The sequence below is a fragment of the Macaca nemestrina genome, chromosome 8 (genome assembly GCF_043159975.1).
Source record: "Macaca nemestrina isolate mMacNem1 chromosome 8, mMacNem.hap1, whole genome shotgun sequence".
NCBI lineage: Eukaryota > Metazoa > Chordata > Mammalia > Primates > Cercopithecidae > Macaca > Macaca nemestrina.
Window position 1 is genome coordinate 148,549,499 of NC_092132.1, and position 21,019 is coordinate 148,570,517.

Below are 21,019 nucleotides of genomic sequence, written 5' to 3' on the forward strand. Positions count from 1 at the left end.
TAATAGAATGCTGGGGCGATCATGAGACTCGCCTCTCGGGTTTCTCTTCCGTCAAGGACCATGCCCTGTACTGTTTGCTGTTCCGTGTCTGAAAAGTACTGCTGTATTTTATCTAGCTGTATGGTTATTTCAATGGCAGGTCAAATCTAGTTTCATTTAACCTACCATGGCTAAAAAGGAAAGTCCCAGGACATTTCTTTTATTGTCAATATCTTGCTCTAAAAGTGTCATTTTTTTTTAACTTCAGTACAGTGGAAAGTTTAAACTAAAGCACATAGGCCTCCTTGCTTTATAGTCCACAAGTCTGAGGTCATGTGTTCCTGAGTTGCTACTAAAGCCCAAAAGTTAATAATCATTTCTATATAGGAGATAGAGTTGCTTGTCATTAATGGTGAGTTTATCACCCCTGGACAGACATGCTTTATTTTTATTTATTTATTTATTTTTTTTTTTGAGACGGAGTCTTGCTCTGTAGCCCCGGCTGGAGTGCAGTGGCCGGATCTCAGCTCACTGCAAGCTCCGCCTCCCGGGTTTAGGCCGTTCTCCTGCCTCAGCCTCCGGAGTAGCTGGGACTACAGGCGCCCGCCACCTCGCCCGGCTAGTTTTTTGTATTTTTAGTAGAGACGGGGTTTCACGGTGTTAGCCAGGATGGTCTCGATCTCCTGACCTCGTGATCCGCCCGTCTCGGCCTCCCAAAGTGCTGGGATTACAGGCTTGAGCCACCGCGCCCGGCCGACATGCTTTATTTTTAATCGCAACTTTTCTGACACAGCACATTAAAAATTTAGTTTTCCCACTTATATTCCATTGTATAGTATGACAGATCCTTAATGAACCTATATAACCTATATATGTCATTATATTACCATGAAAAGTGAAGGAATTCTGTATAGCAGGCTTGTGAAGAAGGCCTATCAATGCCTTGTGTTCTCTGCAGATGCATTACAGATTTCACCTATGGCATTATCTACAAATACAGAGTGATTATTCATGGATTCTTATCGAAAAATGGTTAGAATTAGTATGATTTAATATTAGTTACCCAATATCCTTTTGTTTGAGTTCCCTAGGGCTGCTGTCACAGAGTTTCACAAACAAAGTGCCTTAAACAACATAAAGTTACTCCCTGGCACACTTGCAGGTTAGAAGTGTAAAATCAGGGTGTAGTGGGGTCGTAGGTCATCTGAAGGCTCTGGGGATGAGCCTTCCCTTGCCTGTCCCCAGCGTCTGGTGGTTGCTGGCACTCCATGGTGGTGTGTGGCTTCCAGCTGCATGACTCCAATCTCTGCCCCATTGTTGCATGACCTTCTTCCCTAGTATCCCCTGCCTGTCTCTGTGTCCAAATTTTCCTCTTCTTATAGGGACATTAGTCATTGAATTTATGACCCACTCTAATGCAGTATAACCTCAAAAAGACCCTTTTTTCAAAGTTGCATTCACAGTTTCCAGGTGAACATTTTTTATTTTTTAGTTTCATTATCTATTTATTTACTTATTTACTTTTTGAGATGAAGTCTTGCTCTCGCTCTGTCACCCAGGGCTGGAGTGCATGGCACGATCTCGGCTCACTGTAACCTCCACATCCCCAGTTCAAGTGATTCTCCTGCCTCAGCCTCCCAAGTAGCTGAGATTACAGGCATGCCCCACCATGCCCAGCTAATTTTTGTATTTTTAGTAGAAACTGGGTTTCACCATGTTGGCCAGGCTGGTCTCAAACTCCTGACCTCAGGTGATCCACCAGCCTCGGCTTCCCCACGAGTTGGGATTACAGATGTGAGCCACTGCACCCAGCCTGAACATGGATTTTGCAGGAGCACTATTCAACCCAGTACAGCTTATTGAAAGTCAGATGTGAGTTCTTGAAACTCAAATCATTTAAAAGACTTTTATGTAAATAACAGAGAGTCAATATCCTTGAATTCTGTTCAAATTCCTCACTTAAAATACCTGTTCACATTTTTAAAAAAATTCCTGTAAGATACCCTCCATCTACTGGTAACAGAGAACATGCCATGTTCCTGAATTCTGATGTGGAGGAGTACTTAGGGGGAAAAAAAGTATTTTTGCTTATAAATGTGGGTCAGTTTCTTGCTTCTAAAATTGGGTCATGTTCATGTATATTATTCTTTCTATGGCACTTGAGAGGTCAGTTCGAATAGAAGAGCACTCAGTAAAGGATTCACTTCTGTTTTCACAATTATATTGTACACAATTGAGGATAATAAATGAGACAAGAAAGAAAAAGTTTTTCTTCTACATTTTTATTAAAAAGTAAGATACCAACAATACCAATAATATTTCAGGACAAAAATATATAGTGAGATACCCCTCAACAATTTCATTCAGTTTCTAAAATGTCTTCTATAATAAATTATTGTCCTGTTCAACTTGCACAGCCATTTATCTTAGAAATGTATGTGCTCTGGACTGCAATCCTTGTGATATGTAATTATTCCCTTGTCTTGTTTTCTTCTTACAGAGCAAGTGGCCATATGGTTGGATGGGTGTCTTTGTAATTTTATTTTGTATTTCCACTATCTAGCACCATACTTTTAATGTGATAAATTCATCTCCATGTTGCAAAATGAATAAAAGAATAAACAGCTACATGTCAAACTATGTGGGAAGGGGCTGTGGAACGTTTGATAAATCTTGTCAAATTTGGGATCTATTTTATTATATAAGTATAACCAATTGTTAAATGTCAATCATAAGCAAAAAAGAAAAGTAAGTTCCCTCATTTTGTATTTGTATGATTTTTTAATGATTTAAGTCATGCATGTTTAGGCAAGAATGTCACAGAAGTGATGTTGTATCCTTCCTAGGGCAAATGCTTCATATCAGGAGGCACATGTTGATATGTCTTTTTACGGATGTTAATTTTGATTACTGGGTTAACATGAACTCTTACTCTCTGTAAGATTTTCCCACTGGAAGGTTAGTATGTTTTTTTGGTAATTGAGAAGATTTTTGCAGAGAGGGATTTAACTGCTATCCAAGTATCCTGTTTCTCATCTTACTTTCACCCGTTCAGTTTTAGCAGCTATGAGTAATTCTGATTTGTAGCAATTATTACTGTGGTATTTGCAAAAAACATATATATCATTACCTATTCCTACATTTCATAGATTTTTATCATTAAAAATCTTATTATTTGTAAACTTACTATCTGACACTGCAGTAAGCAATAGAGACACAAACATAACCAAATTATAGTTCCAACCTAGCTAACTTGATGGTCTAGATGTACGTCTATATTTGTAACTAATTCGAGATTATATTGTCAAGTTTTCAAAAGTAATATTAAAATTCCTGTATTGTATTGTGGCTATTCATTGATTTGAAAATAAGATATATATTATGATTCTTCTTTTTAAACTCATTCATATTCTTTAATGATGTTTAGTCATTAAAAATTGTTTTTATTTAAATGTTGTGTTTTACTTTTGAAACATTCTTCATTTTGTAATTTATTCATTTATATATGTTGCTGTTGTGAATGAAACACTTTTTCCTGAATCGCATTTACTAATTGCAAACTTTTTAAAAAATATATTCGCATATTTGTTCTGTGTTTAGCCAGTTAACTAAATTTTATTGGTAATTCTAAGCATGTTTCTATTTCATTTATTCCCTACGAGCTTCTAGCTATTACCAAGCTTTTCAGCCCACAATTATAATTCTTGCTCTACATTTATCATAAATAGTTCCATTGTTTCTGTTTCATGCCCTATCATAATGTCAAAAATTCTAGAACAATGGTAAGCTGTCTTAGTATATTCTCACTGTTTCTGATTTAGCAAACACATCCCCAATTGTTTCACTCTTATGTATGAATATGACTGTACGAATTTTACCAAGCCAGCATTATTTATCATGCTGAGAAAGTACATTCTATAGATGACGTGGCATTTTGTTAACCATTCATCTTCCAGTCTACCACCCTTTTCTGGTTTTGAAGGCCCTGGTTGTGCGAATCAGGGTGGTAGGCAGAGTCCCACCTTCCAGCAGAGAGAATAAATGGAGACATCCCCCTGACTCTGCCCAGAAGCAGGAACTCATGTCCTGTGACCGGTTGACCAGATGTCCCAGCCTAGGTATTGAATCTCTGTGAGTGGCGTCAAGTTGGAGGGCAGTGCACTGTAGTTCGTGGTGGTAACGATTAGCAGCAATGACCCATTGGCATCAAAAGATTCAAGGGCAGGTGGAGCACAAACTCAATTTTGGGCATAGGAGAAACAAACCTTTGCATAGTAGGTTTGCCATACAAGGCAGTGAGCAATTCTTATCACAAAAAGATACTGCAGGCCAGGCACAGTGGCTCAAACCTGTAATCCCAGCACTTTGGGAGGCCGACGTGGGCGGATCACGAGGTCAAGAAATCGAGACCATCCTGGTCAACACGGTGAAACCCCTTGTCTACTAAAAATATAAAAAATTAGCCGGGCGCGGTGGCGGGCGCCTGCAGTTCCAGCTACTTAGGAGGCCGAGGCAGGAGAATGGTGTGAACCCGGGAGGCGGAGCTTGCAGTGAGCGGAGATTGCGCCACTGCACTCCAGCCTGGGCGACAGAGCGAGACTCTGTCCCAAAAAAAAAAAAAAAAAAAAAAAAGATCCTGCAGTGGGACAACCCAGAGGGAATAATCATTCGTTCCAGTGGGAGATGAGAGAAAAAACTTAAAAGAGAGGTACAGTATTAAAAAGAAGAAATTTGATAGAAAAAAAGGGGAAAATATTTCCTAGACTATTTCTTTAACAGATCTTTAATGTTTCTGTTAAAGAGAGTTGCTGAGATATTAAATTAAAATCCAGTTAGCTGCCTATGCAATGTGATGATTTGAGTATATCAACTTTTGATACTGATTACTGTAAATTACAGGACTTTTTCTTAATATATTTATTAAAGGACTTGCATTATAGTCTGCCTGTTATTCAGAGGAAAAGCAAACACATAAAAATCAGGATAATAATTCTTCAGAAGATCATTTTCTATTAGTTTCAGAGACCTCAGTGACATATTAAGCACTGTGAATTAGTTTTGTTTTTGTGCTCCCGGACTGTTTCACTAGCTTGTAATGTTTTTAAGACGTAAGTGCCACAATCATTTTTGAATCTCCTCTGGAATCAGTATTTTGGCTTTCCCAAAGTAAGTATCAATAAGCAGGTGGGTTATGAAACCCATGTCTCCCACTGGAGAGAATAGACTAAGGTCACAAACTCCATAATATTGTTGATTCGCTCTGTTCCTAACTGAAATTATGTTCCAAGCACCAGGCAGAGCTGCTGCTCTTGAATTTTAATCATTGTTCTTTGCTTTGGATATTGGGTTCTTGTTGTTAACAGCAACTGCCGAGTCATAGCATCTGTTTATTTTGTATTGGGCTAGTGATCCCAATTTAAAACGAGATGCTTTCCCACTGTTTATGCATTGCCATAAGCCATCTATCCAAGAGAATTTATCAAAATCACTATTATTTATCACTTATTGTCAAGTACACCATCACTCACTACACTGAAGATCTATTCCAGATGAATAATTCAAACTGTATAACCCACATTTTGCATAGCTTATAACTGACTACATTTTCATTTGCTCTTATACAGCAATAATCATAGTGCAGGCATGGTTACCTTAGGAGTTCTGTAATGTCAGAGAGATCCCAAGAATTCTATTTCAGTTGAGAAACCAAGATGTCCATTGGGATAAATAAGGGATTGACATTGGGGTCCACAGCTTATCCTAAATTGCTAAATAAGAATGAGGGAAACAAAAGATGCTCCAGCATGCCATGACCATGCACCCCAAGCCAGGCATCTACATACATTGTGTTGTATTATATTACATGGCATCCTAATGATGCAGAAAGCCAGAGGGGCATGGCATGTGGACAATGAATCACAGGAGCCCAGGCAGCAAAGCAGAGCGACAGTGAAAGAAAGAAGAGGCAAGGGGAGACCCCCTTGGCAATAGTCAACTAGAAATTGTCACCAGGTTTTCTAGGAGAAATGTTGTGTCCTTTAGAACTGACCAGAGCATTAAGATTTTGAGGTTAAATTCTAGTAACCATCTTGGTGCAACGTTCAGGAAAACAGGGAAAGGTGTGTTGGTTCATTAGTCAGAGTAGGGAGTAATCATTATGAAAGGCCCTAATTCTACCCTGAGTCTCAGGATTAAATTTTTCTAATATTTCAGATACTGCCTGTCTATTCTCTTGAACAGTTAAGGTATACCTGTCTAATTGCCACAAATCATCTAACAATAAAAATTACATCAGTTGGCCCGGTACGGTGGCTTATGCCTGCAATCCCAGCACTTTGGGAGGCCAAGGCAGGCAGATCATGAGATCAAGAGATTGAGACCATCCTGGTGTATGTGGTGAAACCCTGTTTCTGCTAAAAATACAAAAAAAAAAAAAAGCTGGGTGTGGTGGCGCATGCCTGCAGTCCCAGTTACTTGGGAGGCTGAGGCAGGAGAATAGCTTGAACCCAAGAGGTGGAGATTGTAGTGAGTTGAGACTGTACCACTGCACTCCAGCCTGGGCGACAGAGCAAGACTCCGTCTAAAATTAAAAAAAAAAAAAAAATTACATCAGTCATCATCAACTGTTAATTAACTGTACACTGTACATTTTAACATTGCTAACATTACTGAAATTTCTCTGCCAGGCTTGACAGGTAAGTGCTGTCTTCATATTCTGGTTATGTCCCCCATCTGCCATGCACAGTAGATATTCACTTCTCATTTGCCTACTAGTGGTTTGTCTTTCAAGAATGGCGTTCTTTTTCTTTTGGAAACTGCATCTCGATAACACTGGTTTCTCTTCACATCATGAAGGTCTTTTGCCTGTTAAAACTGCATCTCTTCTCACCCAGCCCAGTGGCTTCAGCACCGACTATCATGTTCACACAGGATCTCAATGTTCTGGATTCAATAGATTGCTGTAGGAGTGGGCACTGGACTCATGCAGGACCTGAATTGAATCTCCTCAAGATTTTCTCAATTGGAAGCAAAGAAAACAGTCGACTTCTGCATGCAAAAATTATGGGATGAGAGTTTGGGAAACTTCTAGGTGTGCAGTGGGGAAGAATGATGCTGGTGTGCAAAGAGCAGGTGGGATGGCAAATGAGATGCCAATCATCACATCCAAGTCTCTGGTTCCAGCTCTACCTAAGATCCACCTGCATCTTTTTATTTCCCTATGGTTTTGCTGCTCTGTGCCTTCTGGGGAAGACCACAGTCGATACATTCTTTTTTTTTCACCTTAGTAAATTTCTATTCTTTGTAACCAACGGTCTTGTCTAATTCACCTCCTCTTCAACACCTTCTGCCTTAACCTGCATCTGGTTAGCTCAGGACTACTTTCCGTCTCTCTCAAGCAATAGCAACAACTGTCTATCTCACCTCCCTACCTCTGGTAAACCTCCACTCCCATTCATCGTCTAAAACACAGAGAGAGAGAAGTTTTAAAATACAAATCACAGCATAGTGCATCTTGCACATAAATTTTTAATAGTTTCTAGATAAAATTATCATCATTTTGAATGCCTACCATCCAAATTTCCTTTCTCTTTTTGGGAAATATCCCAATATGGATGACTTCAAGATACAAAGGGCACAGCCTCTCTCAGAAAGCCACAGGGAACAGTGGCAGAGACTATTTTTCTTATGCTTCCTGGGATCCGGGGAAAGGCTCAGCTGATGGAATCAAAATCAAACCTGTGACTCCAAAATGAGTGGCTGATTGGAGTCTTCAGTGCCAGTGTTTAGCAGTGGGTCCCTAAACAGCAGTAGCAGTATACTAATAAAGGAATTATTATTTTTTTCTTTTTTTAGCTTTACTGGAAAAATTATTTATGTTTCTGTTATACAAAAGATTATATGTATACATACAATGTGATCCAACTACCACAATCAAGCTAATGAACATGTCCGTCACCAGACATAGTTTTCATTTGTGTGTATGTGGCGAGAGGTATGTTAGCCAGCCCCTTGCTGAGACTGGGCTTTGGCTGTGGTCTTGTGCCCAGCGTCCTTTGATCCCAGCCTTGTTCTATGCCAGGTTCTCCAACCCTTCCCATAAGTTATAGGAGTTACATGCGAGTTGAGCTTCTTGGTCCTATAGCCCCATAGGAGAGTACTCAGTTACCCATAGTCATTAACCACTGCCAGGGAAAGGTCTCCCTCATCCAGGCGAGCAGTGGGAAGGAATGAAGGGCTACTGTGGGCACTGACCACCTGACCATGTCTCCCAAAGTGGGAGATGTATGGTGTCAAGAAGGATGCACTTTAAAATCCAGTGTTCAGGCCTTATATAGGATCCAACTATATAAAAAGGAGTGGAGCATAAATTATGCCAGAAAATATCATGTTAAGCTCCTTACACATCAGACATCATTTTTTTTTCTCAGATTCCCCTTTATAAGATTAAGGCTGGGAAAAGTTTTCATGATATCATGAGAACCTTCTGCAAAGCAACTCAGACTGTTCTGCCACACAAAAGAGAATTCCGTTCTTACCAATCAGTATGTAACTCCCCCAGAGATTTTTTTTTTTTTTTTTTTTTTAGTAGAGACGGGGGTTTCACCGTGTTAGCCAGGATGGTCTCGATCTCCTGACCTTGTGATCCGCCCACCTCGGCCTCCCAAAGTGCTGGGATTACAGGCATGAGCCACCGCGCCCCCGAGTTTTAAAGCCCTTTTCGATTTGTCTCATCTCCTATCCTTTTACTTTCCCATATGTTCTGCATCAATAAAAATTCATTGTCTAAGCATTCATATGATTTTTCAGTAATATAAAGTAAAAAATAAAATAAAATTTTTATTTCAAAGAATATTGCATTCATCCATTTGTTTTTGCTTCAAGAACCTCTCTTTCATAATGTATCAGGAACATTTGTTACTGTTTCTTTATCTCCTATTAGTTATAATGAACTAACTATGAGCATGTTTTATGTTTCCCGTCACTTTGAAGTATTTGTAGGTAAGGTTAAAATAGAAATATGTTTATTTTGACTGGCACGGTGGCTCATGCCTGTAATCCCAGCACTTTGGGAGGCCGAGGTAGGTGGATCACCTGAGGTCAAGAGTTCGCGACCAGCCTGACCAACATGCAGAAACCTCTGTCTCTACTAAAAACACAAAATTGGCCAGGTGTGATGGCACATGCCTGTAATCCCAGCTATCTCGGGAGACTGAGGCAGGAGAGTCGCTTGAACCCGGGAGGCAGAGGTTGCCGTGAGCTGAGCTCATGCCACTGCACTCCAGCCTGGGCAACAAGAGTGAAACTCTGTCTTTAAAAAAAAAAAAAAAAGAAATATGTTTATTTTATTGGAGTTCAACTATTTTCACAGTTTAAATTAGAAACTTCTTTTGAAACTATCTGTAAAAGAAACAATTTTATAAGAAAAAATGTTAAAAGCCAGTTAAGAATCATAATTGTTTAATATTAAAAAGGAAAGGATATATTAGCATTAGCAAATGTGCTATTTTATGTGAGGTGGTGGATGTGTAAATTAGCATGATTGTGGTGATTATTTCACAACATATACATATATCAAAGCAACACATTGTACAACATAATGTATAGTAAGCCCCCACCCCCTTATCTGTGTTTTAGCTTTCTGCAGTTTCAGTTACCCACAGTCAACCACAGTCTAAAAAATACATGAACGCCATATAGTACCATCAGATAATTTGAAAAACAGCACATTCACATAACTTTTATTACAGTATAGCTATAATTGTGGTATTTTATTATTATTGTTGCTAATCTCTTATGTCTAATTTATACATTAAACCTTATCATAGGTCAGTATGTCCAGGAAAACAGAATATATAGGGTTCAGCATTATCCATGGTTACTGACGTCCACTGGGTGTCCTGGAATGTACCCCTGCAGATAAGAGGGGATGACTGTATACAATTTCTGTTTATCAATTATACTTCAATAAACCTGAATTTTTTTTAAGTGTTAGCTCTATCGAGGCACATAAATAAAACCTTATGTTTGGAGGACACTCTGATACAGACATTACTAAAAATCTGGATAGGCGGCAAATTACAGAATATAATCTAAATATACACAATGCCCTGGCCCAAATTTTCATATGTATGTTTGACAGATAACCTTACCCCTAGGTAGAATGTCCTTTCTTTTTAACTTAAATGGCTCTTACTTTCTTAAAAACTCTACTTCTCTCTCCCACAGCTTTCTTTTCTAGACTTATAATCTGTGTTCTTCCCACAGACCAGCAAGTACTGGTTTCCGGGGCCTTGGTCCTGGGAAGCTTTCCCTTAAAGATTTCACCACGTTATTTAACAAACATGGTGTGCAAAGGGACAGTCAGACTTTCCAGTCCTTGAGAGTGAACAGGTGTATCCCTCTTAGGTTGTTGCAACATTGACTGGAGCCCTTCCTCCCGGATTTCTGAGTGATCTCCTTTCCCTCAGACTTGCAGAAGAGAAAGCCTTATCCTCCTCGCAAACTTCGTCATCTAGTTCTCTCTCTGCTGCCCACGTAATGTCACAATTCTAGTTGTTTCAACAAAACTCTCACATTTATCCTAAATCATTTTTTTCTATTAAAGGAAACAAACTTGTTTCTTAACATTTCTTTGTAAATCACAAAGGACTCCTGAAAATATAAAACAGAATCAGCAACTACTTTATTTATCCCAAAATTTATTCAATTTCTATTCAGATACCATCTTATCTTTGAAGCCTTTCCCAACACTCCAGAGTATAGTTCCACTCCCTTGCTGCAAACATAGCATCTGTTCTCTGAGCACTTCCTCAGCTCTTAGCACAGGCTCAGCTGTACTGTTAGTTACCTTTAGATGTGTGTCCACTCATTGCAGCTTCCCAGGGTGTTGTTTTGTAGAAATACGTCCATTATCTAAACACAAAATAAACTTCCAATAAACATCTGTTACTTGATTGCTCCTTGTCCAAACTGGCATATTGAAGAAGATAGATTTTTCAAGGATTATGGACAGATAGTATAGGAAAATATAACAGATAAAGCATTGCTTGTAAATAAAAGGACAGATTTTCTCAGACGAAAACTGTTATAGGAAGTTGACGGTAACCCTGGCTGCAAACCAAAAACATTGTGAAGTTATATACTACCTTTCTTCAGGAGAACTTATTACAGTGTTTTAACATAGCAAGATCCTTCTGGTATTAGCATTGTGAAACATACTTCAAGAGTTAACTTCTGTTCCGGTATGACCACATTTATAATTCTGCTAAAAAAAAAAATGCACGTGTGGACTTTTGTAGAACAATACAAGGGCTACTCTTTCTTGTTGGACATCAAAAAAATTAAAACCACAAGAGTGCTGACCAAGAAGAAATAGAATGTTTGAATAGATTTATTTCCATTGACAAAATTGAGCTAGTAATTATGTAAAACTTCCCACACATTGTCTGATGGATTTGCAGATGAATTCAACAAAACATTACAAGGAATAGAGAGCTCCGAACTTACACAAAATTATGTCTTCATTTCCTCTTTTAGTAAGACAGTGCAGCTACTGTATAGACATTTTGAAGAGTTTTGTGATCAGTGTTTGTAAATGATCAATAGACATGTAAAACAAAGGTGTATGCATTGCAGCATTGAGAATACAATTGGATCTATCCATGCTACTAAAGTGAAGACATTTCTCAAGCTCTCAGAAAATAAAGGCGGAAACACAACATCTCCTGTAATTGTTTTGCATTCACTTCTACTTTTATAAATTGTAATTTTTGCTTTACAAACATTTTTGCTATGATAGTTCATAATTTAAAAACTATAAATATTATACGTTGATTATGAAAAGTGCCCTTTGACATTTTTGAGTGCTTTTTTGTTTTAAGCTGTGGTTCTTAGCTTAAAGATGTCCGTATTTTATTATAAGATTATAGCCTCTATTAAGTTGTTCTATTATCTATTGTATCTCTCTATCCACCTACCTCCTTCTAAGTATTTATGTATTGGTAGTTGCCTGGTATGTGTTTGCCCATTTGTTATTTTCATCCTTTGTGAATATTCTGTTTAAAATGGTTCATACGACTTCACAGACAGGGTGGTTAATCTCTGTTCATTTGAATGCATTTGTTGGTATTACATCTATTATATGATTATTTTAAGCTTTCTGCTTTATAGATTTTTTAAATGGCCATGCAGCCTGTTTCACTGGGGTGTTATGAGTGCGTGTCTGTGTTTGTGTATAGACAGATGTGTTCAGGTATCTCTTTCTGTTTATTGTTTCTCACATAAATAAGGATTTTTTCCTTCAAGTAGATCCCCTTGATCTTTCACAGCATATTCAGTAATATCTTTTGTTTTTCTTTTCTTCCAATAATGCCTTTATTGCTTTAACTTTTGATTATTTTGCTTTCTGCTTCTTTCCTGAGCTCTGGCAACTAAAGTTTGATTTCTTCCCACTGCGTTGCCACCTTTTCCCTGAAACCTTGCATTCTGCCCTTGTGTTCTTATTTCTTGTACACACACAAAAGAATTATTTTGTTAGTATTTTGCTGAGATGTTTTTCACACAATTAGGCATGACTTACAATTGTTTTCTAGGTTTTTTTATGGAGAGAGCTCTTTCTTGGTCGTTTTTTGTTTGTGTTGGTGTATTGTTTTCTTCTTTAGGAAAATCACGTCAATGTTCCTCGAAAGGGTCTGATGGCATTTTGAGGGGACAATACTTCCTTGAGTGGCACCACCATAGGCCCTGCAGGATATTTACCATTACTGGGGCCATGTGACAGTGGCAGGAGGCAGACAATCCTAGGCAGACTGGGGCAGGCCCCAGTGAAACCTGATCTTCAAGCCCAGGACAGTTTAAAGCCTAGCTACAAGTCCCGGGTAAATCCACAGACTGGAATGAGAACCACTCTTCCCGTTTGGCATGCTTTCCTCTGATTGATCCCCATTCTTCACCTAATTTACATATACCTAACCTTCCCTAATTGTTTTCTTTACACTGCCATGCCTTTGAGCGGTGCCTTTGTTTTAGCCTTTTTTGCATACTCGCAATCAGCACACACTCCCCATTCTGAGCCCATAAACGCCCCAGACCTAGCCACACTGAGGGAGAGACCATCTGACTTTGGGTGGGAGACCACCCTCGCACCCACTCTCTGCTGAGAGCAGTTTCATCACTCAATACAATTCTTCTCCTCCCTCTTCACCCTTCAGTTGTCAGCACAACCTCATTCCCCTTGGACACAGAACAAGAACTTGGGACCCACTGAACACAGGGGCTGAGTGCACCATCACAGTGGAGGCTGCGGGATCCATGCTGGGGCCCAAGGCAAGCGCAGCCTAGTGGGGCTGAGTGCACCCTCACGGTGGAGGCCCCGGGATCCACGCCAGGGTGCAAGGCAAGGGCGGCCTAGTGGGGATGAGTGCATCATCACCTTGGAGGCTGCAGGATCCATGCTGGGGCACAAGGCAAGCGCGGCCTACAGGGGGCTGAGTGCATCATCACCGTGGAGGTGGCGGGATCCATGCTGGGGCGCAAGACAAGCACGGCCTAGCGGGCAGAATAGACAGAGCATCTCCTCCAGTGAGCCCAGGCCCCAGCCAGGCCTGGGCAGGGACGTTGCCAGCCAGAGAAAAAAGCAAGAAAAATCCTGTGTCACATCTACTGAATGCCAGCAGCACCCCTCAGCCACTGTGACACCCCAAATCCCTACTTCACATTTCTCTATGTCCTCAGGGGAGGTTGAGAAATGTGAAGTAGGCAGTTTATCAGCCTCTGATTGATAACTACCATTACAGACCGTAGAACAGACCCTTTCTTATTATTCAGCATTGAAGAGAGTGAGTTTTCCTGATGCAAATATTTGTGAAAGACTTTCATGGAGGAGCACCCAGAGCCTGCCTGGCTAGCTGGAATTGTTCTTATGGGACAGGTTTTATGTGTGAGTTTGTTAAACACTTACTTCTACTCAACCAAAGGGGGTAGAAAAAAGCATGTGGGTTTTTGAAATGCAAAGAATCCCCTTCAATTCCACTGAGTTATTTTTTGTCTGATTTAACCTTGTTTTCTCTCCTCCATGGAACCAACCCAAAACCAGAAAACCTCTAGCCAAAAGCTAATGCTCTCTTGTCACCATTACAAAAAGGAATTTAGTTTTCACCTCAGCATGTCCTGTCCTTTGAGAAGTGCCATACAATCAGCTATTTCTGAGATTTGCAATCATTTCATCTTCTCTCTGCACCAAATTGCTTCTGCATCAAATTTTCTCTGGTTTCTCCTAAATGCATCTGTTCTTGGATTCCAGAGCTTTGGCCACTTTTTCACCTAGAGTCGAGCTTGGTATTTTAGCTGTCTCCTCATGCACTGAAAATGGAGTTTATTAATTTTGTTTTGTTTGTATGTTTCATCTCTTAGATGCTTTGGGTAGTTTGCAAGAAGATACACAGTAAATATTGAATTTGCATTTCCATGTTGGGGAAGCTTTTCCCCTACCCTTTGCCATGGAGTTGTGCAATTATTCCCACTAAAGGTAGAGTGCACTTCTGTCCCTTTGACTTTGATTTCAGTGATCTGACTTGCTGTGTCCAGTGGAAGGTGGATGTAAAGGACAGTTTGCCAGTTGGAAGCCCATTCCTTAAATGTCAGTGCGTGCTCCTTCTTGCCATCCTATGCCCTGGCATTACATGAGTAGGGGTGCCTCTGGGTCACTAGGTCATGGTTGCCCCTTCATCCTGGATCCCATGGTGAATTCACGTAGCAAAGATGAGAACCCAATCCTCAATGAGAAGCCAAGTCCAGTTGGACCCATAGCTTAAAGCAGAACCACCTACCTGGGTCCAGCTTTGATCAACTGAATCTCAGCTGAACTTCAGACTCATGAGCATGAAATAAATGTTAATTTCCTATGCCACTGAGTTCAGAGACAATTTGTGATACAGCAGCATTGTGAAAATAGCTGAGAAACACACACATTCAAACTATAAGGTCTCTGTTTTCTTTTGAGCCCTACAATCAGAGTTTCAATCACACCATTTCACTCAGCCAGCTCGTTTCAGGGTGAACAAAGTTGCTTCACTTGGAGTCTGCTATGCTCGGTGATGTCATTCAGTGCCATGACTAAACTTGACCCATACATTGATATCATTGAGATAACTGTTTAATAACTGTAGCCCAAACCTTTTCCTGAACTCTATTGTCATAGCCAATTTCTTTTTTTCTTTTTTTTTTTTTAGATGGAGTCTTGCTCTGTTGCCCAGGCTGGAGTGCAGCAGTGCATCTCGGCTCACTGCAAGCTCTGCCTCCTGGGTTCACACCATTCTTCTGTCTCAGCCTCCTGCCAATTTCCTTTTCTTATAAACAATTCCATTTAGATGGCTATCAAGCCTCTCAAAGTTTGTGTAAACAAAGCTCTTGTTTTTCTGCACAAACGTCTACTTCTCTCATATGTTTCCTTATGACAGTAAACAGCAACTCTGCTCTTGTGCTAGCCCAAGATTTGATGACTTCTTTGTTTCTTCTCATTCCCTCACTGTTAATTTTCCTCAGCAATCCTTCCCTCATTCATCTTTTGACACATTCCAAGCTCTCATGACTTCATATCAGAACACACAGTTTTGCACATAATGGTCAGTATCACCCTGGTACATAGTCTAGAGAAAATATTGCATATGTCTACAAGAAAACACATATTCTCCACAAAAACTCAATACCAGAAGCCCATTGAGGGCAGCATACAAAGAAAGCCACTCCCTTTCTTTGTGCCTTGTAGAGCAGAGAACTTGCTACTGTGAAAAAGGGGAGGACTATAGAAATGTGCAGAACAAGGGAGACCATCTTAGAAGGGCACAACTAAATAAGAGTAAAGCGACTTGGAAGGGGAGGTGATCCAGGAGGTGATTGTGGGAGGTGATCAGGGAGGTGATCATGGGAGGTGATCAGGGAGTTGATCATGGGAGGTGATCATGGGAGGTGATCAGGGAGGTGATCATGGGAGGTGATCATGGGAGGTGATCGTGGGAGGTGATCAGGGAGGTGATCATGGGAGGTGATCATGGGAGGTGATTGTGGGAGGTGATCAGGGAGGTGATCAGGGAGGTGATCATGGGAGGTGATCATGGGAGGTGATTGTGGGAGGTGATCAGGGAGGTGATCAGGGAGTTGATCATGGGAGGTGATCATGGGAGGTGATCATGGGAGGTGATCAGGGAGTTGATCATGGGAGGTGATCATGGGAGGTGATCGTGGGAGGTGATCAGGGAGTTGATCATGGGAGGTGATCATGGGAGGTGATCGTGGGAGGTGATCAGGGAGGTGATCATGGGAGGTGATCGTGGGAGGTGATCAGGGAGGTGATCATGGGAGGTGATCGTGGGAGGTGATCAGGGAGGTGATCATGGGAGGTGATCGTGGGAGGTGATCAGGGAGGTGATCGTGGGAGGTGATCAGGGAGGTGATCGTGGGAGGTGATCAGGGAGGTGATCATGGGAGGTGATCGTGGGAGGTGATCAGGGAGGTGATCATGGGAGGTGATCGTGGGAGGCTCACAGCAAACAAAGAAGGCAACGGTAGGAAAATAGGGCTACAGAAACCACAGGGAATGGTTAATCAGAGGATACAGTAACCACTTCCACACAAACAGGAGGCCCCACGGATTATGGAAACTCTATGTTAATCCACAAATAAAAGAGGGTGTTCTCACACTAACATACATAAAAGTCATCCAAAATCCCCCCCATGCCCTGTTCATGAGCACACTAAAATATAGAATGTTTCAATCAACAGAAAAAAAAACACACAATAACAAGTCCCAGAAAATTTCCACATAAAGCTACTGAAAGAAAACAATAAAAGAAGCTGATGTTGGTGAAAAGTCTCCCCAAAGGTCAAACAGAAAACAAAGGAAAACACTTACAAATAACCCTAGCCTTAATTAAGTATCCTTAAGCAACTGCTTGTGAATATGGGAAAAAATACCCGTAGAAATGTAAAACCTTAAAACAAAGCAATATGTGAATTGGGGAACACTTGAACTTATGAAATAAAAATAATGAGAAAAAGTGTCAACTTTAAGATAAAGAATAAGTTACACAATCCCCCAAAAGAATGCAAATAAGCAATAAAATAAGCTTGAAATAAAGAAATATAAAGTATTGAAGAGGAAGTGGATGTAAATGAAAAGTAAAGAAGATACAGTATAATTGCAGTCTTTGAAGAGTGACAAAACAGAACAATATAAAGGTAAGCTTAAAACTGTAATCCCATAAAACATCAAAAATTAAATAATTCATATGTTTGAATATTGAAAAGGCCACCAGATATTTAAGAAACTGACCTAGAATGGTCAGTTCCAAGCTATAATCTAAATACGTTTATTTGACTTCAAAATAAAAAGGTCTCTAAGCCTCTAGACAAAACAACTAAGTCATTTACAAAACAAATAAAATCAGGTTTTTATTAGGCTTTTTGAAAGCAACATAGAAAGGGAAATACAAGTAAAACAACATTTTAAAGAAATTGAGTAAAAGAGTTAGCCAAGTATTCAATTTATTAAGTCATCCTTCAAGTATGAATCTATTTTTAAAAAGGTTTGAAAATGTAAGAATTCAGGAAAAACTGAACTCAAGAACTCTTCATGAGGAATCTCCTAGAAGGTGGGCTTCTTCCAACCAAGAAGCAGCTGGGGAATTTCAGCACAGATTAATGTTGGCTGCTGAACACATCCAGCATAGATCTGAAAGTAGATCAACGATGAGGCAAGAGCAGACGCATAGTCAGACAAAGTAAAAGTAACAAAATTAAACAAATGATAGAGGACAAAAAGATTAAGTTTTTTGATTGTTACCTCAGTAATTATTAGACATTATTTACATTTGAAAAGCACATAGCAAATGTAACCATTAGGAGGAACAAAAGACTAAGGCCATTATATAAAGTATCATTATAAAGGTAATCATTAGAACAAAAATACATAATTTCCAAATACTCTAAGTAATGAAAAAATAAGAATCTCATAAAGAAAAAATAGTAAATATAACAAAAATGTACAATAAACATAAAAGTATATGACCTATAAATAAATGTAAATGAATATAAGTGAACTATTATTTTTTTAAGTTTGTTTTGCATGGAGAAGTCTAACTATATACTGTAGAGAAGAGATGCAACTAAAAGCAAAGAGATTTGGAAAAAAACAAAAGTTAACAAATGGGCACAGGTATTACAGAGCAAATGCAAATAATTAGAAAGCATGGTTGCAAAAGACAAGGTAAAAAGCCAAAAATCTTTAAATGAGTAAAAATTAAAATAAAGAATATTTAAAAGGTCCTAATTCACAATAAAGATACAATGCTGAAAAACATCTATGCACCAAATAATATAGAAACCACCATCATAACAAGATATGAAACATCAAAAGACCCACATTAAAGAGATTAACATATCACCCTCAATCCAGCACAGGCCAAAATAGTTAAAAATAAGTATGAACATGGGAAATGTGAATTACCAAATCAATTCAGAAATTTTATTCATATATATCTAACTTTATTCTCAGATAAAAGAGAATATGCCACCTTCTCAAATACACTTGAAACGTCTAAAAACAAAACCAAACCCGCCATGTTAAGATGAAGAAAATATCAGTTAGTTTCATAAAGGTGAAGAGTAAATGAAATTCTGTAGCAACTATGCCAGGGTAGCACCCACAGGACACAGTCTGAGCACGAAGGAGCAATGCAGACAATGGCAGGAGCACATAGATCCCATGACTTTGCAGTGCAGTCGGTGAATACCGGCTATATCACATTCCTTTAGCCTTTCAGGTAAACACAGCTGGCTGAATTTAGTCTGTATTTTCTCCACGGCTTACAGTGATTTCTGTAGCCTTGCTAATACTTCAGACTCCTTGGGCACTTTCACAGCCTTCCCCAGTTGGCTGGGGTCATAACTGGAATCTGACTTCTTGCCATTATGCTCAGACATTGACCTACAAATTTCTAGGCCTACCAATATATCTCAGAGGCTTTACAGTCCTCTATTGTATACACTGCTGGTGATAACTCCAAGTTTCAAGAATGGTTATTTCTGCTTGACTTCAAACTTAGCTGCCTAAAGCACATACAAATGTTCTCCTTGACATTTTGCTTCCATTATTCATATTATGTTATACATGTGTTTTAATTATTCCCTTTCAACAAGACACAAAATGCTGAAAAGTTTAACGTATTGTATACTACAATGCTGATGTTTTTCCAATCTCATTCCGAGTCACCACGTGCCCGTATGGGGGTGCCATTATGATTAATTAAAAAACAGACAACACATCATTGTGGTTTTATTAAAAAACGCCATCTTCTACATAAATCTCTGAAGGCTTTTGGATTTCTTCCCGTAACAGCAGGAGAAAACTAGAAAGGTAGGTTTCCATTAAAAGTCATCCTTGAATTGAAATATTTCAAAACAATCCTGAGACTTCTATTGGCTGAATAATTTCAACTCCATTCTTACGGGTACCCTGTATTTCCTTTCTCCTCTGGACTCCTGCAGCGCCTGATCCACCTGCCCCAGCCTCAGATAACACTAGCTATTTTCTTCCAGTTATTTCCAGCCAAGTACTAAAGAAAAATCACATAAATCTTCTGAGTCATTTTCTACACATTTGTGGTTTTCTTTCCCATTTTTTATTTTTAAATTTTTACTGAGGGCTTTCAGTATTATTTCACAAGCCCTTGATTAGCTGTTTTCTATCCCCTGAGGTGGCTCTTTCAGATCCTTGACCACGATTTCCAGGAGCCTGTTTTCCCCCAATTCTAGTTAGTTATCATCATTATCTAGCTTCAGGGCTTGAACAAAAAACATAGAGGATGGATGGATTTTCATACTCTCCTTCATTCCAGACCCCTTTCCACCCCTCCAACTCCTCTCTGTGCTCTTTGCCAGCTGCTTAACTTAGAGGAAGGTTCTGGAAGCACTCTCTAGTCAAATGCCTGCAGGCAAATCGCTGTCTCAGAGTTGGGTTGCTGGGGAAACTAATTCGAGGGCATTGCTAAGTTTCAGCCAGGAAGAAGTACTTAGAACCTAGTGTGGTAGAATAGCTGGAAACTGGAGCACATGAAGGGGTCATGGTCACAGTAGCCAAGGGAGGAGGAACGCCATGTAGTTCTGAAGAGAAAGATGAAAGAAAGTACTTCACAGTAGGACAAAGAAGAAGCCATATGGATAGTTGAACAAGTGTAAAAGATTGATTTCTTCATTGATGTCCTTACTCATTCATCCATTTCACCATGGTATATGGGCTTTTTTCCCCCAAACAAATCACTTTAATTCTGAAACACTGTTCAGTTGCCTGTGGCTCTCTCTTGAGTGATAGGCCTCTGCAGTCATTATTTAAGATATGTCCAGCAGATGCTACAAGATCCCAGGAAAAAAAGTTTTCTTTTCTCTTATGTTGGAGTCCCTGGGCCTGCTCCACCACCTGGAGAGAAAATCCTTAGGACTTCCAAAATAGTCCCAGCCCTCCAGGGCTCCAAATTTGGAAAACACTAATTCAGAAATGGAGTTGCTGATGTTGTCTGGGTATCTGTTCCATTAGTCATTTCCAAGGATGTGAAGTTTAGCAAGATTGGAACAAATAGAATCCGTTGATTCAGTGTAATTTGGAGAGGGTTCTATTTTGAGTCTGAAAGGCTTTTAAAATCATGCTGTTGAAATGATGCTGAGAATTCTGAGCTATTTCAAAAATAGAGGAAGGCAACTGACATGGATTTCTTTAGCGTCTGTGTTTCCCGGTACTCCTGAACAGGTTTCAACAACATTGGATTAAACTCCACCATCTCGCTGAACTTCAGAAAGATCTGTCATTTCCATATATCCCGGGATAATATGCTCAGAATCCACAGCTGTGGATTGATGCTGAGAACTTCGAAATAACAGGAGTTGTACTTCGGAAATTTGGGTTGAAGCTGCAAAAATGACTTCCTTATTCTGCATTTACTTACAAAGCTCATTGTTCTTACTAAAATTGGGAATCTGTTTGAGAAAGATG